At 27.8% G+C, this 16,254-nt stretch overlaps 1 protein-coding gene across 1 annotated transcript in view; it reads left to right on the top strand.

Moving 5' to 3' along the window:
* Tmtc2 (Transmembrane O-mannosyltransferase targeting cadherins 2) overlaps positions 1–16,254 on the top strand; it is a 1,137,584-nt gene that overhangs the window by 277,614 nt on the left and 843,716 nt on the right. The gene's annotated exons all lie outside the window — the stretch shown is intronic.

Below are 16,254 nucleotides of genomic sequence, written 5' to 3' on the forward strand. Positions count from 1 at the left end.
TATACATACATACATAGGCTAAATATCCTTTCATCTGATAAATTCGTTGATGTACTGTGCAGACGTTAACACTGATCGAAACTCTAATTGTCGTTTAACGATGAAAGAGATTATCATTATCGTGCTCGGTTTGTTGAAATAATTTAATTTTCTTGTAGTCGTTACCTGTTGAAAAATCAATGTTACGGGAAATTTTAAGATTCATTTGCAATAATTTGATGTGAAAGGATTTTGATTGATGACTAGCCAGCTACCAGGCTCGTAAATATTTTGTCCTAAGTAACATTACTGGTTCGACGATATAGCTTTTTTTAACAACTTTTTTATAATTTCAACGTACAAAGAAAATAATAGTCTTTAATTACATCATCATATATATATTATGCATAAAAATCATTTTACTTTACACACTTTTTTCTGTCAGTTATACACCAGCAATTCAGCTGACTTTAATGTAGTTCTTTACTGCTATTTATTCTAATTATATCATTTAACCTCAACACACACTATATCGTAACATTCTGTTTTATCCTGACACATAGCTGTAGAGCTACGCTGCAACAAGGAAAGTATGATAATCAATCAAAAAATCAGGTATGAGTTTTTTTAATTTTTTGACGTATCATGACCCAGAGACCCCCCAAAAAACAAAAAGGGGGTAATGTTTCGTTGGGGCGTACGAGTGTTGGCGTGTTTGAAGCTTAATATCTTTTGACTGGATGAACCGATTTTGATGAAATTTTGTACAGAGAGTCTTGTATGTGAGGCAATTTTTTGGTACAAGTTTGAGGTCAACACCTCCAGGGGGTGCAGGTAGATAGTTTTTTTGGGTAATTTTCTCACATTTTTCAAATATAACCCCACTTTATATTAAGCCCAGTACAAGAGAACATGCTTATCCTACCATTTAAAAAAAAGTCCAAAATTTTCCTTTACCAAAAATCGAAAAAATAATCTTTATATTCATTGGATATTTTTTAATCTTCCTAATAAACTAGTCTTCCTAGGAATAGCAGTAGTGCAAGTGACTCAAAAAAGTACTTTAGTGGTAATATTGGAGGTGGAGGGGATTCAAAGTTCAATAATATAGATTTTTTTTTAAAACGTTTTTGGTTTATTTCATGTATTATTATTTTTCCATTTTATAAGAATAAATGCCAACATAGAATTACAACTTTGTTGTCAGCTATTTTTATATGTATTTTAATATTTTTCTACCTTTGAATCTTTTTAATTTTTACTGAAAAAGTCAAATAATACTTAATTCATTGAATAAATAGCCCACCATACTTTGAAACTTATCAACCCAATTCACTATCAACATGTTTCTATAAGTTAATGTTAAATAGCATCTCTTCATTGTTTTAACTGAAATTGTATGTATTTTTGAAATAGTAGTTCTCATTTTTTTCTTACTATATTTCCAGCTTTTGTTATTGTACATCTGATGTCTTTCTTTCGTTTTCCATCTTTATAATTTCGAAATGCTTCATTTTATTACAAATACGTAGTTATATAAGAAAATAATTAAAATAAAACGATAATAAATGACATAGCCACGTTTATTTTATAGATTCTCGCTTCTCCAACTGGCATTTAAAATTCATCATTAAAAATGTATATCAATACTTAACTAGCATTTTTCTTTGTTTTATTTTTAAACCTTATTATCCAATTTTTTCTCATTATTTTTGTTTATTTTATTTATTTATTTTTTCCTAAGTGCTTTCTTTATGACTTCATTAATTCTCTCATTTTTCAAAAAAAGAATACCGGCGGAGTGGTATGGTCTTTCACCCCAGGTTCGAAACGCCCTTAGGCATAGCATTTTTCGTAAGTAACAAAATTTCACTTCCATATTACCACGTACAAGCTTCTCAAAGCTTCTGTAGTTAATTAATTCATCATTTTTTTTTTTTAACGTAGTGTTTAATTTACTATTGGTTCCAATTTACTGGAACCATAAGTAAATTTGAATACAAAAAAAGAAGACATTTGAGGGATTTCATTGAAATCCGGTATACGATATATCTATGCATGCGTATATATACATAAATATACACTAAACATAAATAAATAGGTACAAAGGTGAGTCCAAAGAACTTTGATCAAAATCAAAAGTTCAGATCATAAAAAGCAAAGAAAACACCAAAAATATAGTCTTATCAATCACACAAATAATAACTAATCAAACAAAAAAACAGTGAAACAAGTCAGTCAAACAACCACCAATTTCACTTAATTAGCGAAACGAAATGAAGAATTTTGACGTTTCAGAAATCTTAGGGCAGCCGATTGACCTAAAACTTGGAGAACTTACATATTTAATACATGCAGTCGCTTTAGGCGCCTAACGTCTTTGCTATTATCCAGGAGATTAACCGCGAGCCAATCTACATGTTTGTTCAGTAACTTTGAAAAAACACTATCCCAGTTAGAGTTTTGAAAAATCACTATCTGGGATGTGATTTTTCGCAAACCACGATGCTTCCGTTATATGTTTCAAAAGTTTTTCTGGAATCACAGTACGCAATTCGATATTACTCTCGCTTGCCGTACCTCACTGTTGGATAGGATATTGTAGGTCTAAATCACCTACGGCGATTCCAGAACTAGCGGTTCCAGGACCGCTGAGTACAGCAATTGTAGCTGAGTAGGATCAGCTAATACGGTCGACGAGCGCATTACTTTTTAATTTAAAATTAAATTTTATTTGTATTAATTTAGCTGATTTTTATTATTTTAATGTGTAATTGATTTTTCTCTTAATTTAAAAAAAAAAAAATTATTAAAAATAAATGCTTCTATTAAATACACTCACATTTTTTTCGCAAGTGATTCCGTGTTTAATTGATCACAGTATAATCAGTATGTTAACCATTTAAAACAGTAAAAGAAGAGGATTTTTTAAAACCTCGTTTTTTTAGATTTTACGGAAAATGTATTTTTTTTTGTTTTTGTGGTAGCATTGTGTTTGATTTTGATGTGTATATTTCAAATAAATTTCTTTCTTGTCGACTGTTACATGATAGGTACAAAAAACTGTATAATATTTATATTATATTTACCGGATATAATAAATAGTGTTCAGGGACTACTGCTGTCTGGCACCATATAATGTTAAATAATGGTTTTTCCCTCTTTTCAATATAATTTCTTTGTATTTTATTAAACATGTGCTTTTAATCATTAATTGTTAGTTTGTAACAAGCGACCATAAGATACGGCTTAGTCGTCAAGGATGTTGGATTCAATCTATTATATTATCGCTAAGATGTGTTAAATTATGGCGAACGGTACGATTCAAACGGCTCTTGATGAATCGCACAGCTCCGGGAGGTTCACTCGGTTCAGTACCGCACACAGCTCCTGGCGATTCACTCGGCTCCATCTACACCAAATAAGCCGGCTTAGCACTAGAATCTGCCAGCCTAGTCTCGCTCTATCATTTGAAGATTCATATTTTACACATCATACAGTAGACATGTACATACATTAAATTATATATATTTTTCAACAGTATAATACAAACTAAATTAAATCATGTACATGTTAATATAAAATTGTTAATTCTAATCAGTATTTGTTTTATTTACAGTCCACTTATCATAAACGAAATATATAGAATATTATTCTATTATTTTGTGGCAGAATTTTTATAAATTTATAAAAGTTTCTTTAATAAAAATATGTATATAATAATACTATTTCATTAAAATCAACTTTGGTAGAGTTACAACTAAAATGATAATTACTTTTGACAAAGAAAATTAGTTTTAAAAATGTTATATATCAGTTTTAATATTTCATTTAACTTCTTTACGTAGCATTTTACTGACTCAACACAAAAGAAATTAGAACTTCTGAATCGAAAGTTTTTTTTACAGTTTTCATCATTTTTCGTAGAAATAATTTTTTCAATTCTCTCTAAAAAAAAAATTTATGTTTTCATAATTACATCAGTTTAGTTTTCAAATCAACGTAGAATCTATGTTACACGCACATAAGGCAAATAAAAATATTAATTTCAGAGTATGTTATTAAAAAATGATTTTTTCTTTATAGATAGATTTATACAGATACTTTGTAACAATAAATGAGAAGCTCTTATCTAAATATAGTTGACTTGGTTTTCAAAATTTTAATAAAGTCATTTTCATTGTTCTGAACGAAAAACTGTTCTAATTTAAAAAATGATTGACGTTGAAGAATTGAGAAATGAATAAATGAGATTCTAAAGTGCGGTTAAAAGTTTGAAAGAGTTTTTTCTTTCCAATATTCTTTTCTGTTTTTCTCTCTCGCACATAAACATTCTTTTTCTTCCTCTATTTCGTCTTTTTCTTTGATCATACGGGAATTATTTATTATTAACGACTGGAAAAACTTATATAATTACAAATATTTTTCGTGTGGGTATATACTGTTAATGTACGAATATATGGGGAGGTTTATGCCTTTAATCTGGAGGTCCTGGGTTCGAATCATGTTCAAGCATGAAATTTTTACAGACGCCACAAATCATTCATCTCATCTTCTGAAGCAGGCCTAACGGTGGAGCCGAAGGTTAAACAAAAAAAAAAGTACAAATTTGTGAAAAAACATCTCCGATTTTATACCTGGATGATATTTACCCAGACGGAAGTTTTTATATGATAACAATATTTTCTATTTTGGCAAGATATAAGATTAATACACCAGATACCACCTTGTGGTAAGGATTATATTAAGGACATTTATCCTTAAGGTAAAATAAAATTTCAGAACTGTATTTCGAGAGAAAGGTCAGACCATCCATGGTTTTGGTCCTAATAGCTATACAGGTACAAAATTAATGTTTTGACATTTTGGTTAAATCAAATGTTGATATAACCTATATGGTGTATCTTCAAAAAAAAATTTATGAAGAAAAAACAGCCGGATTAGTCTAATGGTTAAACTTGTTATCGCAAAACCAGGTGATTTTCGAAGTCGAGCGTTCTAAGGTTCGAGTCCTTGTAGAGACTGTTACTTTTATATGGATTTGAATACTAGACCGTGGAAACTGGTATCGTTTGGTGGTTGGGTTTCAATTAACTATATTGGAAAGATAATGGAAAACTACCCGAAAACCTGCCAGCAAAATTCCAAGAAGTTGTAATCGCCAAGAGTCGAATACGACTTGCAGAAACTTTTTTTTTATTTATGAAGAAATTTTTTTTTATTGATTCCTGTGGTTTTAGGTACATCACCTTATTGATTTAAGGATGCATTAAAATCATGAGATTGTTTAAAGAGAAACATTTTTAAAAGTTTTTTTGCTAGAAGTTGTTTTGAATAATACTTATCGTTATATATTCTATGAAAATATCATGTTTCCTTGTTAATGTTTATGAAGTTCGGAATATGCAACCACTCAAAAAATAGCTATTTTATACTATTTTTATAATTCTTTAACGAAATAGTATTTTAAAAATTGACATTTCTTCATTATTTCGAACTAATAGTCAGCGAAATGTTATGTTTGGAACACTACTTACGTGTGAATAGGATTCATTGACATTAATGAAAAGAGATAAAAAAAAGTATTTGAAATATAAATGGGGGGGAAATTGCAGAAAATTAGTGACAAAATTGAATTTTTTGATTCCAATTTTTTCTTTCCAATTTTCTTTTCTGTCTGCCTGACAGTCCCTCTCTTTTTTTCTTTTTCTCTCACATGTGTATATAAATAAATGCAAAAATTCACTTTCTCTCTCTAACTCTTTCTCCCCTTTAACATCTTTGAAACATGAATTATTTATTTTTAACGAGTGAGAAACCCTTGATTTATTTGCATGATTTGAATTATGATGAATTACTTTAGAGTTCTCTGTTAATGTTCTGTGATATCTGCTTATTATTTGGTTTGTAATTTCTGTTATTTCATTTGTTGCTCTATTTCATTTGTTGTAGTAATTTTCTTTTTTCATATGTATACTTAAGCTTAACATAAGATAGAATAATATTTGTATAAATACAATTAAGTGTATATTAATTAATTAATGTTAAACTAAACAGTTTTAGTGGATTAATTACTAATCAAATCCAGGAAAAATACGGGTCCCTTTAATTTCCCATATTACTGTTACCAACACAACAACGGATTTCATAATATAATAATAAATTATTTATTAAAAAAATGGTTTTACCTTTTTTTTATAAAATAGTGGTATATTTACTCACGAGTGTTTTTATTTCCTTGTACGAAGTAAAGGAAGGATTGTGATCTCGAAAATTTTCAGATTTCAACGGAGATATCCATTTTGACCATCCCTGAATCCATTTTGACTAATTTCGGCTTGACGACTGTATACGTATGTATCTCAAAAAACTATCGCATAACTCAAAAAATATTCGCCGTGCATCTCCCCTTTTTATTGCAATCAACTGAACCAAAATTGTCCATGAAAGCCCAAAATCCCAAAAGATTTAGATTTTTTTCTTAACTACAGTAATAAGTCCTCATTCAGAGCTTTTCAACGATATATCATGTGGAACTTATTTTCATTGGTTCTAGAGTTATAGCCAAATTAAATTTTAATTAATTAAATATTTGGATCTCACAAGGAGTAGGCACATCGGTTCGAATCAGACTTCATCTCCGTTTTTTAACTTTTTTTTTTTTTAATTTAAATATATTGATTTATTAATAATTATTAAATTCTGATTGTAAAAAAATGTTTACGATAAATAATAATCAATAATAACAACAAAAAAAACAAATATGAAAAAATATCAGAAGGTATTAATGAAATAAAATTTTATGTTCTTTTCATTTAAAAAAAAAAAATTGATATATTTAATTTAACAAGAGTATAAGGATGTCAGGTGGTGTCTACATCAGATTTTTTTTATGTGAAGAATAACAGTCCAGTAAATAAATCGTAATTCAAGTAATAAAATATCAAGTAAAAATAAAGTAGTAATATAGTAATAATAACGCTAAGGAATATTTCTCAGCTAAAAACTAAATTTTGCTAAAATGATTGTAAAATGAAAAAAAAAAAGTTTTCGTCTTAAATATACGAAATTATTTCAATGTTGAATAGCTAACATGGGTTTATTTAGTAGTGAGCAATCAGTCTTCTATCAATATTTAATGGTATAGCAGTAGTTTTCATTACAATTTTATATAATTAAATTATTAATCAATCGATGGTATTATGTTTTTCAATTTTACTTATTCTTTGTATTTATTTGTTTTGTTTCAGGTAAAAATTATCAATGATCAGTTCGTAGAGGTATATTTCTCGACTAATTAGTAAGTTTTAAGTATAATTAATACTTTTATTTCATAAACCCTTAAAAACTTTCTACTTGATAAAAAGTTTTCGGTTGTATTGACTATCTGAGTATATTTAAATACATTTAACATTCAAATATTACGTAAAACTATGTTAGGATGTTACATTTCCTAATACTGTTTTGATATTTGATGTATTTTAAAGTGAAACTTCTAAAATTGGTTTGAAAACTTTTATTAACGGAATTTAAATGTAAAAATTATATTTACAAACGATTTAAATATGTTTTAGAGGTGAGAAATAAATCTTAAAAAAATTTATAGATATACATATATAAATTAAGCTTAACGCATTTTCTAAGGTAAAGTTTTCTCCTAATCTAATACCCTTTCAATAAAGGCTAAAATAAAAAAAAGAATATCTTCAAAAAAACGTGCAGTTTAGTTCTGGGGTCTTAATTTAAAAAAAAGTAAACATTTGTTGATGGTTCTATATATGAAGTATAATCTTTCAAAAACGATTTGAAAGATATTTAAATCGAAGGGTAATAGAACAGAAGAAGAAAACACTGTATTTCAATTTTAAAAGAAAGGGGTTGATTTTAAGAAAAAGTTTTTTTAATCGAAATTGGATTTTTCGTAATATGTCCCAGTCTCTTAAAGAATTTTGAAAAAATGAATATCAGTGCTCTTATATATGTTTTAGCGAAATTTGAAGAAAATCGGTTTGGTAAATCTTGAAATAGAAGGCCAAAAGCAGTGCGACACACATACAAACATGTGCATGCACTTGTTATATGACTTTCTTGTCTAGATGAACTAGTTGGACTCTAAATCGTAAAGATTTGCAGAAAACTCGATACCCCATTTTTGAAATGATCACCGTAATTTCTCCTTTAATGTAGCTATTCTAATAGTTGTCGGGAAAGTAAAAACTATTTATTGGAAATATATATATATTTTTTTTTATTTATGTACGCTTATAAGTACGAGTATGCTAGAGGAAAAAAAATAGTTAAACGGCATTTAAGCCTTGTGTGATACAAGATAGTAGGTATTCTCTTTAATATAGTTTTTTTTTTGTGAATTTTTATCACAACGAAGGATTTTTACTGTACGCGTTTTTTTTAACGTCCTTTTTCACATACGACAAATTAATTTAATAGGCCTAATCATATTTTAATAAAAGTTAACTGGAAAATTTTAAATAAAATTAATTTACAAAACACACTAAAAAAAAATAAATAATATTTTAAACATTTTTTATTTGTTTATCTCTGTGGCGGAGTTTTAGACTCTGACTTTTATTCGGAAGTTCTGGGTTTGAATCCCGGTCAGGCAAGACATTTTTCTCACGCTAAAATAAATGCGTTATACATCCGCTAACAGCTAAAGATGGCTGGCCACTGAATACCGTGCTACCCAAAATAAAACTAATATAGGAATTAATTGTTCTAGGGGTTTTACTTCAAATTAATTGATGAATATTCACCAAATGTATTTTTTGATCTCAGGATGTTTATTGAGAATGTGTTTATTGTACGTAGATTAATTTGTGTTGAAAAAAAAACAATTGCATTTTATTGTTGGGTGGATGTCAGCATTAAGTTAATAATTATTGATTTTAATTCTGTTTTCGAGCCCTTCAAAAATAGAAATTTTAAGGATTGTCAACTTTTCTTAGTGAATCTTTTATTACAATTTAATTTATTCCGTTGTAGAAATTTGAATTTAAGAATAAATGTGTTGTATTTTAATTATTTTTTATTGTCAAAATGATAAAAAAATGTATTATTATTACAGTATACTACTTTTAGAATAATTTACATCCATCAGAAAGTAATTGTATTAATATTACACACCTACATTATAATGAACAAAATTTCAATACATTGTAATAGAACTAAGTAGAGTCTCATTGACTTGATTATATTACGACTTAAAATTTATAACCCCTTATTTTACGGCCAGGATAACGTGTTGTAGGTTATCGAAGATCGCAATATTATTCTCTGTCTGAAAAAGTTTTTTTAATACTAAATTTAAGTACTAACAGGCGTCTTATCTTTGTTAAATGTTGAATTTATATGCATGATTTTTTCTCATTATTTTTTATTGTTCTGTTTCATAAAAACGTGAGAAAATTGCTTTTTTCTAGTTAAAAATTTTAATCTTATTCTTCGATAAATTTTCATTTAATCTGCATATATGTTATCGACAAAATTTCAGAATAAAAATTGTCAGAGTAAATACAGTGAAGGTTTTTTTTTTAGCAAAAATTCGATAAAATAAGATCATACAATTGTCGAAGTTTTGAATTATTGTTAACCAGTTTTTCTCTTAATGAAATTCTGTTTAGACTTTTTTTTTGACCAGATATACGTTTTATTAACCCGCCGGGTTAGTGTATTGGTTAAACTCGTCATAGCAAAACCACGTTACAGTTCTAAGATCCGAGTTGTTGTAAAGGCAATTGTTTTTATATAGATTTGAACGCTAGACTGTGGATACCGTTGTCCTTTGGTGGTCAATTAACCACACGTTTCAAGAGTAGTAGACCTGAGTCTGTTTCAGACTACATGTTTACCGGTTTATTTAATCAGACGTAGCTGCATATTTGCAGCTACGTCAGGCCTGGTAAGCTGTTAACGGTAATTGCATTTGCCTATACACACACACCCAAACCTAGCAGTAACTGAAAAAGTGGTTGGAGAAAAAAAAAATCATTTTTATTAATCCACTTTTTACACGACCACTGTTTCTAATTTAATGGGATCATTTTTATTGCAATATTGTTTGTTCTTATTTGGGATAGATTGTAGTTTTGCTTAGGTCGATAGTTACTTCGTTTGCCTCATTTAATTAAACATAAATAATCTATCAAAGGATATCCAACTTGACTTAGAGATTTCAATTTCGCCCATAATATTTTACACGTGGATACAGCGGAAAATTTCCTTCATACTTTAATCGCCAGAGAAAGAGATATGAATAACAAAATATTTTTGCTCTGAAAAATATAATAATGTATCTTAGATGTCTGTCGGTAATATAGTTAAGTAAGCTTAAAATAATCAATTAATATTTTCGTTATAATTGTGACGGAATTTACTTGGTATTTTACGAATAAATAATTTTTTTATCAATTTTCTTCAACATTATTTGAAATTATTTCGGTTAAATCTAATTTTAATTTGTGTTTAGTATTTGTAATTCAGCATATAACCATGAAAAATAACGATAAAAATGCAACCACTGGAATAAATTAAGTACCATAATATTTTTTAACAAATTACTTATTTTTTTCATAAAATATTTTTCATACAATATCTTAAAATATCATACAATATCTTAAAAGTATTCTCATATCTTTAGGTTTAGTTTTATCTTAGTTTAAATAAGATTTCTGATGCTGAAATTACTGGAAAAACCATTCAGAACTCAAAAATTAAAGTAAATATTTTTTTTCGTTTAAAATATATTGATTTTTGTTGAAAATAATCACCTACTCAACTTTTAGATACTAAATGAATGACGGTGGCTGTATCAATATGTAAAAATTTTAATTCAGTTTATCAGCTACTTGAAATTTGTTTCCTTTAATTTTATGTAGTTTTAATTAATAATAAAAAAACAATTGGTTTTCTTTTCCATGTAAAAAACCATGTTTTATTTGCTTATGTTACGTGATATATGAATGATTATTAGTATTTTCTCTACTGATTGCAGGCAGTGAATCGGATATATTGTTTCATACAAACATATTAAATTGTTGCTACATATTGTCTGCAGCAGCCTTTTTTTATAACAGTGACAAATTTAAAGCAACTAAGCAGAAGCAGCACTGGTTAGATGCTTTCTGCCCGAATAATAAATTTTAATTACATATCCCGTAATAAACAAAAAGGTACTCAGTATGTAATCAGTCGTGTACTCAGCATCAGTAGCATTATGAAAGGCACTGTATATAATGATATGCAGCTATTTGGCTCAGTGAAAAAAATGACGTGAACAAAATTATTACTTACTTTTCTTAGTTATCCTGGTATGGGAATCTTGTTATTCTTGTGAATTCGAATGCAGTTATCGCTAATAGGATTTACAATATTCCATGTCATTACAACCGTTACATTATGGCACCAATTTACAAACAATAATTATTATTTATATTATTATTGCAATTTTTATTATTTTAAAAATACTCAAACATAATAACGAAGAATTTACTGCGTTAAAAAAATTTTAATTTAAAATAGATTTTTTCCTTTACTTTTCTGATAAAGATTCTTTTGTTTTAATTATTATTTAGTATCTTTAAATTAAGTATTTGAGAGAAGAACAATAGTTTTAAACAAAAAGTTCAAGTATAATTTTAATAATTCATTAATTAATTTCATGCAAAAATAAATGTGTTGTAAATGAGACTTTCTTTCTTGCGTCGTAATTATATACTGCTTAAGAATTCATACAAAAACAAGCAAGCGAGCGTAAGGGCTTCAAACACAATGCATCCTCTTCTACTATTATTCTTCATTATTGTACATGATATAAAGCAATTTTTAAAATGCATAATTAAATTTATGAGGTAGTATTTCTGTCTCGTTCTTATTAAAGTACATAAAACAAAGTATTGTGGTCACCGCTAACTAAAATTAATGTTTTTGATGGTTGAATTTGAAATCATTTTAATTAATTTATGAAAACGAATCTTCGTAAGTGAGTCAACGTTTTTTGTTAAAATCATTTTTTTCTTCTTTAAAAATAATATACGCGTATATTTAAATATAAAAATATCTATTTACATAATATTTCATTAAAATCGCTAAATGTATCTTTATTAAAAAAAAAAAAATAGATAAAATATACATTAATAGGATTGTTTAATTAATTATTTAGCAGCAGTTAATGTAAAATAAAACCATATATTTTATTTTTTTATGACTTTCCTAGATGCTTTAATATCGTTTCTTTTTATGACATCTTATAATATCATTTAGAGCAAGATAATTTTATGCCTATAAAATATAATTTTATGTTTACATTTTATTAAATAGAAAATTAATATTAATTATATTTTTCGGCCATCATTTCGACAAGCAGTACAAAATGCTTTTATGTCACATAAAACATTTGTTAACTAAATTAATCATAACCATTCATTTATCGTTAGAAATTAATAGTGATAAATATATGTCTTTAATCTATTATATAAAAGTTCTCTCAAGGAAAAATCCTAATTAAATAAACCGTAGGGATACTATATAACGTAATTGCAATACATTAATTACGATATTTTTTGAATGACATGAAGAAATGTGTTAACTTTTAAATAGCATAAAAATTGTTCTTCCGAAATATCTTTCTATACTTTCTTACAGCTTTTCTTCTGTGTAATTATTCGTTTCAATATTGTTTATGGTATGTACCATTATTATTAGTATGTAGTAGTAGAATAATATGATTTATTTATCGTGTGGTTGCTCATTTAATATGTTCTTTATTTTTAAATTTATTGTTTATAGATTTCATGTTATTCAAGTCTGGTATGATCTTCTATTGTATATATGTGACCTATTTATTTAAAATTATTTTCTGAAGTCGATTCTACAGATGTATGAGTGTATTCTATGCATTCTTTAATCATAAGGAAGAATGTCTTTTCACTATGACCGATCCAATACTTAACACAATCTTTAATTTATATATCCCACATTTATCTGCCAGTTTGTGTTTTGTTATTATGTTTAATAATTTTTTTTTATTATGATTGTAGTTTGTTTTGAAAGCGACAAAAACATAAAAAAGATTAAATATTTCACGGCTGAAAGTGTCTGTTTTTAAATTTTCGATAAAATGTTTTAAAATTAATTTTTTTTTATTTATATTTTGATATTATTGTTATATAATTTAATAAATAGATGTTAATATCTTTTTTTACTTTCCTGGCATCATAGTTCCAGAGTTATGCTGAAAGAAGGAAAGTATGGCATTCAGTAAAAAATGGGGGATAGGATTTTTGCACTTCTCGATGTTTCATGACACAGGGACCCCAAAAAACAAAAACAAAAAAAACTGTGAAATGTCCGTACTTATGTACGTGTCTTGGCTTGTTTGAATCTTAATAACTTTTAACTGGATAAACCGATTTTTATGAAATAGGCCACAAAAACTAATCCATATGGGGCAGTTAGTTAATAAATGTTTGGGATCAGTATCTGTAGGAGGTGGGGTAGATACTTTGGAGTCAATTTTCTCAAAATTTTGCAAAAAATCCACACTTTATATTAGTTAGTGCATCCGTGCACTAACCGTTACCGTTTAAAAAAAAATGTTGTCCCCAGATTCTCTCCTTTCCACAAAAATCTAAAAGAGCAATATTTTTATTTAATACGTTTATTTTTTACCAAATTTTTTTTATGTCTTCGTAAGCACAGGGATACATTGGGCAAGTAATCCCCAAAAAAATATAATAATCTGGGTTCAATACTTTGGGTAGGGGAACGATCAAAATTTAAAAAATATCGATTCTTTGAGATTTTTAAAACTTTTTTGGTGTATTTAAATTGTAATAATAATATTAGAGTAAAATTTCATCATAATTTCCCCCCCAAAAGAAATTTTAGATAACTTTTTATTGGTTGTACATTTTTTCAGCGATGGTTTTTGGTTTTTAGTTTCTTCCATTTAACATCGTAAATGTAGAAAAATCAAGAAAATTTCTTGGAAGATGATTCTTGTGGTGAGAGAACAGAAAAAATTAAAAAAAACCTATTTTTTTAATTTTTAAACTTTTTCTTTAGACATATGATAAATTTACAATGAAACTTCATCATAAATTATCCCTACCCCGTAAAAGAAATCTTACGTAACTTTATTCATGATTCTTTTTTCCATTATATAAGAATAAATAACCAATGCCAGGAAAGTATTTTAACTTTCTTAAAGTCCTACGTAAAAAGTCCTTCCATAAATACCTTTTCCTGACTCTATAACCAATGCCAGGAAAGTATTTTAACTTTTTTAAAGTCCTACGTAAAAAGTCCTTCCATAAATACCTTTTCCTGACTCTATAGGGGAAGATACCTACCATGTGACGGTTACAGTCGCAACGCCACCCCCTCCGTACCTAGCCCTTATGGGCTTTACCGGAGGTCATCTTCAGTACCACGGCAATCACATTCTTTCTTTCTTTTTTTCCTACTACCCGTCGGTGTCCTACTACCTAACATAAACTTCAAACAAAACACATCTAGCCAAGTTTCAAACAAGACTAAATGACTTTCTAAGAAAGAAGAAACTGTACTCTACTTACCCGAAAAGTAAAAATGAAAATATTTCATATACGTAATATGGAATATAGGTTTTATTAAATATTCCTCCTTCTAATTGTATTATTAATATAATTAATTACTCTAATATTTTAAAACAGAAGTAGCCGTATTAAGTATCTTGATTGTTGTTTAAAAAAATCATTACAGCGATAAAAACAAACTTTTATATTCGTCGGTGCCAAAATATACATGCACGAATAGAAATTTGTAAATAAGTAACTTAAAATAAAAAAAAAGATTTAAGACATCTTAAATGGATCATTATTAGAATTACAGCTACTTTTCCTTTTAGACTACAGGCTTATTGTAACGAATAGAAAATTTATGTTTACCAAGAATATTCATTAATAATCTTTTGCATGAACGTGGTTTATTATTGCTAACAAATTATCAATTTGATTTGAATGAATTTTTAAACGCGATTGAAATGATATAGAGGTTTGTGTTTCTGATTATAATCTGATGAACTAAAATAGAAGAAAATTGCTACCTGATATATATTTATACATACGGTGTAAACATAAAATATGTATATAGGGTATGTTTGTATTATTTTAAATTGTATTAGTCTAAGAGGTTGTGCGTGTGATAACACGGCAAGTAGCGTGCCTTCTTTATCAGTTCCGGTGATGAGAAAAGCCCACACCGTAGGAGGTCACTGCCATAATTTTAACAGTAATGGTGGTTCAGTCGTACTGTAGGGGAATACGTTCAGGAGTGGGGGAAATTATAACCTAATGGTGAAATTAGGCTTGATATCGTGAAATAACCTGTAAGAATATTTTGTAAATCGAACCGGCCTGTTAGATATAGCGGTGTAGTTTTCAGTCGTAAAGTAGGAAGGGTTGATATATTCAATTGAAACTCGGGTTATCAGGTTATCAAAGAGTAAAATGGAAGGAGGGAATTGGGAAATATCGTGAGGCTTAAAATTAAAACTTTACAGCGCATGGAAGTCCAAAAGTCCAACCTAACTTAACACGACCATTGTGCCGCTCATCTGTCTTCATTTTACGAATGATTTTCCCAGCGGTTCTTGTCGTGGGAGTGGGAGAAGGAGGGTTCTACTTTTCCAACCTGTATTACTATTACACAAGCATTCTATACGAACTGAACTCTCTTATCAACAAAGCTACAACAATAATAGCTTCGTTATCTAGATTCTTCTATTCAATAAACGTCTCACATGTAATAGTCCCATTATTAAAGTAACAATGTTCTATTTTAGTTCATTCAAAATTTCGATTCCTTATTTATTCGATTTTCAAAATATAATAACTAAAAATATAAAATCAAATATTCACCGAGATAAATTTATTTTCTTGTTTTATATATATATATATATATTATATTATATAACATAATCTACTACATAATCTGTACCGATCTCTCCTTAAAACATATGAACCACAAAGCCTATCTAAACTGTATTTTTACCATTATCTTCATTAGAACTTAAGGATGATTTAAATTATCTAGATAAGCTTAATATTTTGAGCACAGCAAAGCAGAGATAGCGTTTCATATTTTACAACAATATTTTTCGTGTTGAATATTGCTGAGTAATTACAAATCACGTTTTGTTGGAAATGTATGTTATATCGTAAATATGGTTCCAATAAGTGAAATATAGAATAAACATAAAATTTTACATTGATATTC

Source organism: Lycorma delicatula, chromosome 6 (genome assembly GCF_047948215.1).
Source record: "Lycorma delicatula isolate Av1 chromosome 6, ASM4794821v1, whole genome shotgun sequence".
Taxonomy (NCBI): domain Eukaryota; kingdom Metazoa; phylum Arthropoda; class Insecta; order Hemiptera; family Fulgoridae; genus Lycorma; species Lycorma delicatula.